At 37.2% G+C, this 14,593-nt stretch overlaps 1 protein-coding gene and 1 long non-coding RNA gene across 10 annotated transcripts in view; one reads left to right on the forward strand and one right to left on the reverse strand.

Moving 5' to 3' along the window:
* Positions 1-14,593, reverse strand: part of VTI1A (vesicle transport through interaction with t-SNAREs 1A) — a 341,670-nt gene that overhangs the window by 128,718 nt on the left and 198,359 nt on the right. The gene's annotated exons all lie outside the window — the stretch shown is intronic.
* Positions 7,465-12,759, forward strand: LOC123612771 (uncharacterized). The gene is made up of 3 exons (XR_006720043.2): positions 7,465-8,518; positions 10,705-10,808; positions 12,157-12,759. It is a non-coding gene; the product is annotated as an uncharacterized LOC123612771 (long non-coding RNA).

Below are 14,593 nucleotides of genomic sequence, written 5' to 3' on the forward strand. Positions count from 1 at the left end.
GGTAGTGACAGACAAGGTGTGGTGAATCCTGGGAAGTGTATGGTCTTCATAAGTCAAGCGTGTTTGTGTGCAGTGGTGGAGGGTAAAGATGTGAAGGAGACAACAGCTGTACACCCAGGAGCTGGACATTTTTCATGCCGAAGTCAAGGAGCAGGGGAAGGAAGAAGCCCCATTTCATTCCCAGGAAGACAGTCTGGAGACAGAGGACTATCTTTGGACAGAGTTGAGCATATAAAGTTGCCATCCATTTGCAGATCCAAGGAGAGGTTTCAAAAAGTAACCAAAGCCAATAAAAATTCAAAACAATATGAAGACAATGGAAAAAAATCCTGTAGAACAAGGGAAAGGAAATGACATCTAAAAAGTCAGAGGAAGAAGGCAGTTCTGAAAATTGTAATAGATATCTATAAAATATTTTTGAGACTTGTTTGGCATCTTCAATAAAAACAATAAGACCATCGCCTTTTCCATCATTCAAAAGTCCACAAATGACAAATGCTGGAGAAGCTGTGGAGAAAAGGGAACCCTCCTACACTGCCGGTGGCAATGCAGTTTGGTGCAGCCACTGTGGAAAACAGTATGGAGATACCTCATATGACCCAAGAATCCCACTCCTGGGCAGACATCCAGAAGGAACCCTACTTCAAAATGACACCTGCACCCCAATGTTCATAGCAGCACTATTTACAATAGCCATGACATGGAAACAGCCTAAATGTCCATCAACAGATGACTGGATAAAGAAGATTTGGTATATTTATACAATGGAATACTATTCAGTCATAAAAACCGACAACATAACGCCATTTGCAGCAACATGGATGTACCGGGAGAATGTCATTCTAAGTGAAGTACACCAGAAAGAGAAAGAAAAATACCATATGAGATCACTCATATGTGAAATCTAAAAAAAAAAGAGAACATAAATACAAAACAGAAACAGACTCATAGACATAGAATACAAACTTGTGGTTGCCATGGGGGCAGGGGTGGAAAGGGACAGACTGGGATTTCAAAATGTAGAATAGATAAACAAGATTATACTGTACAGCACAGGGAAATATATACAAGATCCTGTGGTAGCTCACAGCGAAAAAAAAATGTGACAATGAATATGTATATGTTCATGTATAACTGAAAAATTGTGCTGAACACTGGAATTTGATACAACATTGTAAAATGATTATAACTCGGTGAAAAAAATGTTAAAAAAGAGAAGAATATCACCTTTATAAAGTGAAGGGCAGAAAATTGTAAAGTAAAAATCTGTGAGATTTAAAGAAGATAAAAGGGTAAAAGATGGAGTGATGGGGGCGATGAAGAAGAGATTTCATGGGAACCAGAACTACAACAGCAGAATTAGTATCCACATAAATAGCAGTGAAGAGTAGAAACGATGCTGCAAAAAGCAGAATTGATGATGTTGGAGAGAACTTAAAATGAGGAGAAAAAAAAAGAAGAGAAGACATGATTAAAAAAAAACATATATGGAAGATATAAAAGAGAGGTATAATGTGAGAATCCTAGATGGTCCTGAAACCAGAAAACTTGGAACAGAAGCAATAACCCAAGATATGATTAACGAATACTCTCCTGAGGGGTAGAGGGAAGACCTGAGCTTAAGGATTTAAAGTTCTCAAGATCCACCCAAAATGAATGAAAGAGATTTGTATATAGACACATCCTGGGGAGACTGCTCAATTCTAAAGATGTATGAAACCAAACCAAACCAAACCAAACCAACAACAACAACAACAACAACAAAAAACCGCTGCAAACTTGTCACTACAGAATAGTATAAATTGATCTGCCCTTCCGCTGATCTGAAACACGAAACGCCAGAAGACAATAGTTCAACATCTGTAGATTCCGAAGGGTAGGATCTAAAAAATATACTCAGCTCACTCTGTGCATGCATGCATACGTATGTGTCACACATATGCAACCGGCAGCAGTTTCTACATAAGCGAGGCTCGGGATACATCCAAATCACATACTTATCTTGAAAAAGTTACTTGAAGATTAAAAAGTTAAGAACTCAAGACTGGGGAAGGCATAAATGAGCTGACTATTCTCTTCAAGGATGACACACTAAGAAACCAATATAATCTATGATTGGAGACACACAGCATCAATGTCTAGTAAGAAGCCAGAGAAAAACCTAAGTGCTTAACATAAAGGAAATATTCCTATGAGAGAATATGATACAACCTACAGGAGAAAAAAATTAGAAAGTTTTCAGTGGCATGGGAAATGCCTTCAATATCATCAACGCAAATAGCAGAATATAAAACTGTGTTTGCAGTGTAATCTCAATTATATAAAGAAAATGTAGAAAAATACAGAGAAAAATACTGGACTTTAATAGTTGTGACTTTTTCTCCTTTTGCCAGTATGATTATGGATTACTTTCTCCCTGTTTCTTGATACCTTTTATTTTAATAGGAGGTTTCTAAAAACTTTTATTAGAAAATATTTTAATTAGAAAAAAATATAATTATGAAGACCATGTGGAAACTTAGAAATATTTACGATACAATATTAAGTGAGAAAAGCAATATAGCATTATATACGGATCATGACCATAAGGCTAGAAGGGAAGACGTGTATTCACGGAGTGGCTTGTTTCAAGGAAGAGAGATTAAAAACATTTTTTCCTTTTAAAATTTTTCTTTAATATTTCTATTTTATGTTCTATAGCAAAAATATGATTTAAAAAGGATGACCCCCAAATAAAATCTGTTAGGCATAGCCTCAGTGTGGTGGCATTACAGACAAAGAAATCTTTCTGATGCCAGCAACTACTTTCAAGCCACAGTTTCCCAAAGACTATTCAGGTCCACTTTCCTGTTCCCACCAACTACTATTACTACAATTTAGACTAAGCTCCTGGAGGGCAGGGCCTTTTTCTGTCTTATACTCTACCCTCAGTACTTAGCCTAGTGTTTAGAAAAATATCAAGTGCTCACGAAATATTTGGTGAAAGAACAAATAAATAACAGAAGGAAAGGTTATTCCATCTTATAGGTACAGCCGTTGGTAAAGAGATTCTTTGCATTCATTCCATTTTTACGGCATCTCCACTGTTGAAAATGGCAAGGATGCTTTGCTTCCAGAATTCTCATCGTTCATCATAGATTATATGTTCCATGGAAATCCAGTCGGAACCAAAACCTGGTGCCATATTTTTATTTCTCTTTTTTCCATTTCAAAAGAAAAAGCTGTAGTTAATTCTAATTTTCCTGCGGGCAGAGGGAAGGGGGAACTTTTTATGTGTGTGGAAGAATGGCACCCCCCCAGCCACCTGAGGACAGTTCCTCCCAGGAACACCTGTTTGCTCCAATTGAAGCCTGTCCAAAAGGAGTCCTGGGGATCAGAAGCTTGCTCTTCAAATGTCCCACCATTCTACAATATTTATTCCCCACCTGTCTGATGGCCGTGATAGCTTGGGAATGCTCCAGCCAGGGAAAGCTGTTTCTTGGTCCTGACATGGCAGAGCTAACAGCAGCTAATGTTCACCCAGAATCTGGTCTGAATCCAGTTGCCCCAGAGCTCAAACATGTCTCTTCTTTTGCTTTACAGTCTACCAGGCTTAGCAAAATTTCTTAAGGAGGGAGAGGTAAACAATTTTTCATCCTCAGACCAATAGATTGCAAAAGCAAGTTACACCTTCCACTTTGTCTCTTAAATCTGACTTTTGGGTTTTCTACTCTTATTCATATTAAATAGTTGCCCAACACTAAAAATGAGGATTAGTAAATTAATTTCCCCAATAAGAGAACTATTAAAATCTAGAAGGTAAAAATGCAATAAAAATGATCTTAAACACATCATTTAATATGCAGTTCAGGAAAGGAAAAAGATGCCCACATCAAACTCCAATTATAATAGAGAAATAATGTTTTATTTAAAAAAATTCTAGCCATGAGAAAACTGTACATTTGAAAAGCTTACATAAAGTTTTATAAAATAAGAGACCTTTTATCTCCTCCAGATCCATGAGCCAGAAAATACTTTATCTATGCAATTTCAAGGCACATAAAAACCCCAGTGAATAAATAAAATGTTCTTGTTTTCTTTATACAGAAGCTTTAAAAATTATCCATATAAATAGCTTGGCCTTGAACAGACAGATTAAAACACCTAAAGGCTATGGCTTCAGATCACATATACAGAATAGAAAATGAATGCTTTTCTTTACTGGCTGAGCAAGTTTGCTACTAACTAAATTTCTATAAACCCATTTGATGAGAAAGATTTAACTGGAATATATGAAAAAATTTAGTGTTTTAAAGTGATATGCTTATCAACTAATTAATGTGCCACAATAAAATAATCCATGTACTCTGCCAACATTCTTTTTTTTTTTAATTTATTTTTTTGGAGGGGAGGTAATTAGATTTTTATTTATTTATTTATTTTTGATGGAAGGACTGGGGATTGAACCCAGGACCTTGTGCATGCTAGGCCTGCACTCTGCTGCTGAGCTCTACCCTTCCACCGCCAACATTCTTTACATCTATTCCTGAATCACATGTACAGTAGGTATAGTTGACAAGCAGTATAATTTCAAAGGTCATAAAATTTTATAAATACATGATTTTAGTCAAGGGTGTGAAAATTCTCAATATCTTTCTAAAATTCTGGTAAATAAAATGTGGGAAAATGTCTTTCATAATTGTTTATAATTAGAACTATTTAGGTGACTTCAAGTCTTTTTTAGTTATTTGGAGACAAACTCCATTTGCAATTAAAAAAGAAACTTCTCAAGAAGTTGCTGGATCATATTCATTTTATGAGCAGATGCAGTTACAAGTTGTTAACTTCCTGTATACCCTCAAAATAGCTGTGGCCAAAAAAGATCTTTCGAACACCATCCCCACCCCCACCCCACCCTGCCAGCATTGAAATTCTGCTGCTGGAAGTTATTCCCTTGAGGCTGTCATAAAAAGGCAAGCAGCATACCCCATGGGAGGGTGAAGAATCAGGCAGTAACTTTCAGATCCGGATACCTGCCATCTCCTTTATGAAGTCTTCCGACCATGGTGTCCAGGGATTTCTTCTTGTCATAGTCTACTGCCTTTATCTCTCACTGACCATACAGCACACGTTACTACGTTTTACTGTTTCTTAAAAATCTTAAGCTACCCAGGAGTAGCGTTCTGAGTCTATTGCATCTCTGATGCCTAACAGATTCCCTTTGACACAATAAATATTAAACATCTACTGCTGAAGAAGATGCTTCTGCTGTGGCTGTTACTGCTAAGAGGCTGCTAAGAACACAGATTCTGTGGCTAATACCAGGGTATTGGTCCAACTTTGCCCCATCTTGTTGGAACGACCTTGGGCAAGACTCAACTTCTGTAGGTCTGAATTATCTACAACGTAAGGCTATAATGACAATACCAAGTCACAGACTTCTTATGAAGGTTACATTAAATGAAATAATGTGTGTCAATGGGTCTTACATAGTATAAGGCCCTATCTAGATTTTAATGGTTATGACTGTCTTTAAGGATGTAATTTTGACAAACGATCTGATTTCCCAAAGAAAGCATTCCTGAAAGCATTCTTGTTAAACTTGGTGGAAAATTCAAAGTAAGTGTCTCTTGTAGGCCAACACATTTCAAATAAGCCAGAATATCAACGTAATTCAGTGGTATTTAGCTGAGACATTTCACACAGCTCTGTAACAATGTCTCATTTCTCAACTTTTTTGGAGTTGGTTATGGACTGTTCTAAAAATTTTATGGAAAATTCCAAGAATGATGCATATACACACATACACAAAAATTTTCAGAGAACTCCAGTGGTGCAGAGACTGTAAAACCCACCCCAGGACCACTGCCTTACCCCTTGAGACACTGAATGTGGTTTTACAAAAGCACTTGGGGACCTGATTCAGACACTTCTAACTGATTTGGGAATTAAAAAGCTGGTAGTTTTCTTTTTCATCATAAAATCATTATGGCATCAGAAGATGGAAAGTATAGTGGTTTCTTCCCCTGTGTAAACCATAATTAAACAAAAAACTGTGCTGTTCTTTCATAATTCCAAGCCTCTTCAACCCTTTTTTAAAAAGTGTCATGAAATTTACCATTGTTACATTTCCCCCATTGATAGTCATACCGTAGTTCCAAAGTTCTTCACATAACTTTACAAAGGAAGCCACTAACTCCTTAAACAGGATATTGAGGTTAAAAAAAGAATACATCTCCTGTCATTTCAGCTACTATCTTGTCAAAAAATGTTGGGGACAATTTAAAATTAAAAAAAAAATGAAAACAACCTCAATCAACATTAGCGAGGTGGCCAACTTCTGCAGTTTAAGAAGTATTTTAATTACACTTTAGGGTATTGAATGTATTTCTTTAGAGTGTTCTCTTCTTCTTTTTTTTTTTTTTTTCAGAAGTGCAAAGAATTCTTTCCTAATACCTAGATGACAAAAAATCTCAAGATGTACACAGTTGTTTCTTATTATGGCTTCCCTGGAAAACATTTCTGGGAAAGCACAATTCCCAGCCACTTACTTTGTTTACAACAGACAAAACTGCTTGTGTGGTATAAATAGGAGTCTGTCCTTAAATGCTGCTGAAAAATAAAATGCAACCATGAAAAGGAGCTATTTCCTGCCCCCAAGGTGGCTTAAAAAAATTTCCTAGCTACTTTAGGAACAGCACCAAAGCATAAATAATAATTACCGATTGCCACACAATAAAAGACTAATTTTATAAAAAAAAAAAAAAAAAAAAAGAAAAGAAAGAAAAAGAAAATGAGTTACATATTCCAGAGATGCCCTCAGAATTGTCAGCATTAGAAGGTTTTCTTATCCTGCAAGATTATGAAACCCCTTTTTGTCCTCCTGCATTTGTGATGTATATCTATAACTCGTTCTTGTTTGCGCAGATAAGCCTCGCCTTGTCTCCCTAACTGCACTTTCAAAAGAAGATTCACAGTTGTTTGACTTTTGATCTGGGGAGCAGCTAGCTCGACCACCTGCACTGTGCATGAGCTGTTACTGAGCTTGCTTTGTCCCATCTTATAACACAGCGAGCCTTTTTAAATTGATGTGTGAATACGCTAATTTACAATGTGAGCGTTCAAACAAAAAAAATATGGTGGTGGTGGCGGTGGTGGTGGCGGCAGCAGGGGCAGCAGAAGAGGAAGGGGGAGATTTGAGAAGCGAGAAGCCCGGACACTCGCTTTATAAAGTTCAGATACTGTTCACTGCCTCTGGCATTTATTGAAACAGATGGCCAAAGGCCTCCCTCAACTTACAATGGAGCAGACAGTGGTGTAATGGTGTGGGGGCCTGGAATTGTAAAATGCTGTTTGGTGATGGTATACGTTAATAAATAGCCATTTACAAGGGGGCCGAGGGCTCCATTACTTGTTTATAAGGAAGGCCTAGGGTTCCCTGCTTCTAGTTAACAGCTCAAGGCTGCATTCAAAGAAAGCATTGATGGTGAAGGTGACGTGTGCCCTGCATAGTCTACATTGCATTAAAGAATGGCATGTTTCCTGGGGAAAAAAGGAAAAATCATAAAAGAAAGGCAATCTGAGAATTAGGTCAAACTGTGGCTCGCAACCAAAGAAAATATAAGATGCTTTTCTACTGTGATTAAATAATGGACAAAAATATTCTGTTACTGTGAAGTTACTTATTTTACCTTTGAAAGAACATGTTTACCTTGTAGACAGAGTACAACAGATAAAAACCTGCAGGGTTTCCACTAATTTACATCCAGGAGAACCTAGACAGCAACTTTGAAACCCTTCTCAGCTGTTCTTCCAAAGACCATTAATGAATGATCAGGCCCACGCCCAGGGAGCATGGCCCCAGCTAAATGTCACCAGGTTCCTGACCGCCAGCAGCTTACCATCCAGACCTGAGGACCCAGAAGAGAACAGGTCACATGGAAACTCCTCATTCTCCTGTCCCTCGTGTCCCCATGAGACCCGTCACCACCTCCCAGTAACCATTCTATCAAGGTCTGTCTCAGTGGCAAGAAAACCTAAGCTTGACTTCAACTAAAGGCTATTTTCATTTTATCCAACACCATGGACCCTCTGACTGTGTCTCCCGCTTTGCTTGCAGGTAAGACATTTTCCCACCTATCTGGATATTGGTACAATCATTTGTCTAAAGGCCATGTTTTGGGGGTGGTAAAGTGATGCCTGGCTTTGTTTAATTTCTCTCTTACTCGGATATCCTCCCCTATTTATTTCAGACAGTTGCACAAAATTGTGGGGAACTATATAAATTCCCTTGCGGGATGAGAGAGGGGTTAAGAAAGGTCTAGAAGAAAATTAAGACATGGTCATTAATAATTAACCACAATGTACACAACGCAAAGCAGAAGACGTCAGTGCCTTGTGAGAAGCACAAACTACCCTGAAGGATCGGAGCAAAGACAGCTCGTCCCTGGCTGGGAGACGGACGAAGTCTTGACGAAGACAGTGGTATTTTACCTGAGATCCCGAGTACAGATTAAAGTTCACCAGGAACATTCTGAAGGTAACATCCTTTTTTTCTTCCCCCTACCCAGGATTTATTCCCCTTTCTAGTAAAAGTCCTGGATTTTACTGAGGGAACTATTCTCAGTTCACGTGTCCATCGCCTGCACAAGGTTTCTAGGTCTAAAATATCGGATCCTAGATTAATGGGATTTTTACATAACCAGAGCCACCCAGAAGCAATAAGACTCCACACCACGACTTTTGTTGGAACTACTGGGGAAAAAAACGGCTCTATTCATTAGGTGTCACTGGGAGGGCTGGCAACAGCTTTGTCTCCACAAGAAGAAACCCTGATGAAAGACACAACCACACACAGGAGAGCTGAGATGAGAGACAGAAAGAGCAAGACCTAGTCCTGATGACACTGTTTGATTCCTGATTCACTCTTAGATTCTATTGTGTTTGAAGTCGCTTCTGCACTTGAACCATTTAGTTATGTGTGACAATTATTTCCTTTTTTTGTGTATAGCCAGTTTGATCTGGGTTTCTGTCACTTGCATCCAGAAGATTCCTGACTAATATATGTGAGAAAAGGAGAATATTCCAGGGAGAAGCACCAGAAAAAGCAAAGGTATAGAATTAGTGAAGAGTTAAGGTGGGCTTGGGAGATGGGAAGTAGTTCATCTTAGCAGGGACACAGGGTCTGTCCAGAGGGTGTAGCCCCCAGCAAGGTTAGAATGTTCACTGGAAGACCTTGGAGATTAGTCTAAGGAAGACATGGGTCAGCAGGCAATGAGGGGCCATGGGAGATTTCTAAGCCAGAAAGAAACAGTACTTGTTTTGCACTTTGAAAGATAAATTGGCCAATAATATTTAGAAGGCATAAAAGGGGAAGAAGAGGCAGAGACAGATGAGGAGGCTCCCCTCCCTAAACTGTCCAGCGAGAGGGCAGGACTCTCATTTGGGAAGAACTGAGCTTGAAGGATGTCTCTGCTCTGAGCAGTACTCTGAGGTAGTTCAAGGTGCGTTGCTGAGTCGGGGTCACAGAGTAGGGAGGGAGAGTGGTGGCACCAGGACAGGGACATAAGGAAAGGATGCTGGGGGGTTATTTTTAATATTATTATTAATTTTTAATTTGATAAAAATTACTAGGGGAATCTGGGAGTGAACAAAAGAAAATTTTAAAACATTCATATAGAATTCATCAACCTCTAACCAATAATGAAAAAGAATATGGAAACGAATATATATATGTATATGTATGACTGAACAATTATGCTGTACACCAGAAATTGTCACAACATTGTAAACTGACTATACTTCAATAAAGAAAAAAACAAGAAGATATCAAGGAAAAAAATAATAAAATGAAATTAAATAAGATTCATCAATCTCAAGACACTATTAGTTAACATTTTGATTTTAGCCTTTGCTCCCAGGCTTTTTTTTTTTTTTAAGCAATGATGATGCTAATAACTAACATTTCAACGTTTATTGAAACTTTATTATGTCCCAGGCGCTGTTGTTTGTCCTTTACATGTATTGACTCATTTAACCCTCGTAAGAATTTATGAGTTAGTGACTACTGTCATCCCCATTTTACAGACAGGGAAACTGAGGTATAGAGAGTGAGATTCTTGCCAAAAGTGAACAGCTAGAAAGTAGCAGAGCCAGCGTGACTCCAAAGCCTACCTCTTACTCACTAAAGCGCATGCCTCTCGATGAATACACAGAAATTTCATTGTAAATAATTAAACAAAACTGGGATAGTTTTCTCCAATAAGAATAAGGCTCCAGGTGATACAAAATTCTATACAAAAATGAAATTTCTTAACAATGATACTTGTCAACACTGGAAGTAAGGGAGATTCTAGGCTCACCCTGCACATCGTTATTGGTTGCAATTAATGCACACAATCTGTGCTCAAAAATAAAACAATTCTAAAGGACTCCTTAAAAACACACTCACTTGGGACTCCACTGGTACACAGCAGCTTCCACGCCTACACAGACCAGACCCAGCGCCTCCAGTCCATCCTAAATAGTAGGATATGGAGGACTTGTTCATTGTTTGCAAGAATAATTACCTGCCCATCCAGAATGGTTTTCTGACTCTCTGAGGCAACCAGTTCTCCACAGAAGAAGGCTAAGAGTCCAGCACAGCAGGAAAAACACGCTCTGGAGGCAGATCGCTTATGTAGAGCTGGATAATATTTAACAACCGTTCCTTATTTCTTAAAATAGGAGTAATGATACCTGCCTTACAGAGTTGTAATGAAGATGAAACAAGATAATGTATAGCAGGTGCCTAGAACAGTGACTGCTACCTAAGAAGCATCAGTGAGCGCGTAAGTAGCAGTGTTTTTGTTATTAAAAGACACAGTATGGTGGAGAATAATGGCTCTTAAAATTCAGAATTTCGCAGACCAGTCAAATGTGAGGGGAAGCGGAGAAGGTGGGAAGACTGACAAATGGTTGCCAATGTTTGGTCCGTCCGAGGATTTCTTTTTCCATTTGCTATAACAAGCGGCTATTTTTAAGGAAATTGTTCACTACCATGATTATTTTACAGAAGAAATGAGTCATAACACAGATAGCAGATAACAGTAAATATTTGCATAATAAAACCTCACCAGTTTGCTTTTACTCTTCTCATTTCATTCGTAGTTAGTGAAAACTGGCTCTGAGAATCTTTTGTGTTGCGCATTCAAAAGAGAGAGAGCTAAGTTCATACCCTAATTCTGCACATTTCTATATATGTGACCTTGGCTAGTTTACTTCACCGAGCATCGTTATTTTCACCTGTGAAATGGGGACAGGCAGCTTCCTTCACAGGATTCTTAAGGATTCGATCTGATCATGTGTGTAAGCATGGTTAGGGTCAGACATACACTTAAGGCAGCTGGTAGAGTTATCACTGATAGATAACTTTAGATGCTAAATGTCTAAAACAGGACCAAAATTCTATGTTTAAGGCTACAAGAATGCTACTAAAGAAAAACAAATGTAAAGAAATCCAAAGCTGTTCTTTAGTTTGGTAAAAACATCACCCATGTCAGCTGTGAAGGGGTCAGAGGACGAAAGAAATAAGTCAAGTATATGGTAATAAATTTGTCCACACAAAAACGATCAAGATTTAAAAAAATTTTTTCTCTTTGTAGTGCTATTTATTCTAAGCTTAGATCCTAAATCTGTTAATTCTAAAGACTCTGCAGCAAATTGAATCATTTTGTTCTAAAACAATAAGAAATTGATTAAAAGCTGAAGAATATCTTAGAGGTTAAGGTTTTGCTGAACTAATTTCAGGTCAGGGCCCATGTTCATTGCTAGTAAAAATAGGCCAAGAAAGGGAAATGACATAAAGAGAGAAAAGCAAAACACAGAGAAGAATGAAAGCATAAATGTAAGGTACTTTTCTGTGCATAAACATTGAGAGTAAATTCTCAAGGACATTTTTCTCACAAGTCTTGAAAACTCTCAACTGTTGAATTTTCAGATATTACAATAAGAACAATTAAATATAACAAAATGTTTTCTGGGCAAAATGGTGTGGGGCAGGGAGAATGAATTTTTAAAGAAGATTTAAAAAATATTCAGTCACAGCATACTTCTTTAAGAATAAAGCTGTTTAATAAAAAATTATATTTCTATTGCTTATGGAAATTGCATTGATATTTCTGATATATTTGCCCTTAGGAATCATCCTGACAGTACATTTAAGTTTTCCAGATGTTTCTACCTGTCATTCTACCAAAGCAACAAGACCATATTTAAAATGGAAAATGTGATAACAATGAGAGGTGGCAATTTTTCCCCAGACGGACTCAGAAGTAGCTTTAACAAAAATACATGTATTAAATTGTAAGGGGATTAAGTGATTCCAGTTATAAAATAAAGAAGTCACGTGGATATAATATACAGCATGGAGAATGTAGTCAATAATATTGCAATAATTTTGAATGGTGACAGATGGAAACTATATTTGTGGTAATCATTTTGTAATGCATAAAAACACTGGTTTACTATGTAGTACACCTGAAACTAATATAATATTATAAGTCAATTATATCACAATTAAAAAATAGTAATGTATAAATAGTGGTAGCTGTGTCAACTGCATTTAATCCCATCTGCTTTGTTTATATTATAGATCAGTTACAAAACACCTCTCAACAGCTATATACTTAAGAAAGTTACTACATACATGCTGGAAGGGTAAACAGAATTCACCTTTTCAAGGAAACATTCTGATGTTGTATAGAGTGTGTGTGTGTGTGTGTGTGTGTAAATACTGGGGACAAATATGAGTAGTAGAGAGGAAATTATTTGATATTAAGATAATCGTATAGAAAAAGATGTTCTTGAAAAAATATTATGGAGGGAGAGAGTATAGCTCAGTGGTAGAGCGCATGCTTAGCATACAGGAGGTTCTGGGTTCAATTCCCAGTACCTCCATTAAAATAAACAAACAAACAAACCTAATTACTTCTTCCCCCACCAATTACGTATACTATTTCTTTTCATAAGTCTTTTGCCAGCATATACATGCAGTCTATGAGCCAACATAAATTTGTAACATGTCCTCCAAATGTACCTCAATGGAGATATCAAATTATAACTCTGTCTGAAGAATCCTTTAGATACTTTTTGAAACAAAGATACAAGGACCGATAGATAAATTCTTCACTCTTTAGAGGTAAAAAGAAATAGAATCACGATGTCCTGTGTTTTCTGACTGGAAATCTTAAACACTTCTATTTTCATTTTCACTGACTGCCTGCACTGTTTGATCTAATAAGACCTCCCAGCCAAAGTATAGGAAGAAATACACATGCAGACATGCACATACATGCAAATATATGGAGAGCAACATTTAGACAACCAATTACAATAGTCAAATTTTGTGGGAGCCAACGAAAAATCCATTTTTTTTTGGCCCCTGCCACTGCATGAATGGTTGTTTCATGACCATTTTCATTATTATCTGAATACCATTTTATTTAAAACTCTGTCTACAGAGTCAGGAAATGAACAGTTTGTCCCCAGATAGCTCTTCATCTTATGTCAAGACAGAAGAAAAATTACTCTCCAGGAAATCAGCTCTAGTTGCATTCTGATGTCAAGTTTTACTAACATAATTTTGAACAGATCATTTTCCCTTTTGTTTTCTTCCCTTTGGTGTTACAATATGGTTACATGAAGAACACTTTATTCACTTATTTAGGTTGAATCAGTTGCTAATCTCACTAGATCTGTCTCAATATTTTCCGCACACTTTAGTTCCTTTCAAAACTCATCATTCCACAAGTCATCTTCTATTTCTCCATTTTTTGCAACCATATTGGCTGTGTAGCTATTTGTCATATTTTCTATTGGTTTTTGTTTTCCTGGCACCCTATTTAATGACCAGTGAGGATTCATTGGAGTTGCAGAATATTCAATCACTTCCTGGAGAATTAAGCAATTTTATGAATTCCTACAGCACTTTATATGCATGTATTCTCTACCAGACTGAAGTACTCTGAAGGCAAGGGCCAATCTGGGTTCATCTGAGGAGCCCCAAGTCCTTGTATAGAGGCATGAAATATTTACTGAGGAAGTGAATAAAGAGAAAAAGAAAGAAAAGAAAGGAGGAAGGAAATAAGGAAGGAAGGAAATAAATTTTTTAACCTCATTTGAAATTAATAAAAAATTAAAAAGCACAAATGGTAGTGGCTGCCATGTACTCGTTTTTATTTCCCCATCTGCCTTTGGTCACTCTCACAGAAAATCAGGTGGGTTTCTGTACAGCCTTTGGTGCTGATGGAACACTGGTTCCATCTGTCTTCACAATGGATTGTTAACCAAAATGACTCAAATGAGGGGCTGTGATATGCCACTTCTGTTCATTTAAAAAATTTAAAAACAACCAAAGTTTAAAAAATTAAAAATAATCAGCTATCTTTCTTTTAAATGAAATAATTTCTTTGGTATATCGTAGAATATCCTCAGTCATAAAGAATTTATCATATGAAAATAAATAAGCTTATGGTATAGGCAGGTAAACAGGTACCCTGCACAAAGAGGACAGTCACTTCTTTTACACATGTATACATTTATAAAGATAAGCACACCATTCAATATTATAACTTCT

The sequence above is a fragment of the Camelus bactrianus genome, chromosome 11, assembly GCF_048773025.1.
Source record: "Camelus bactrianus isolate YW-2024 breed Bactrian camel chromosome 11, ASM4877302v1, whole genome shotgun sequence".
In the NCBI taxonomy this organism is placed as follows: Eukaryota; Metazoa; Chordata; class Mammalia; order Artiodactyla; family Camelidae; genus Camelus; species Camelus bactrianus.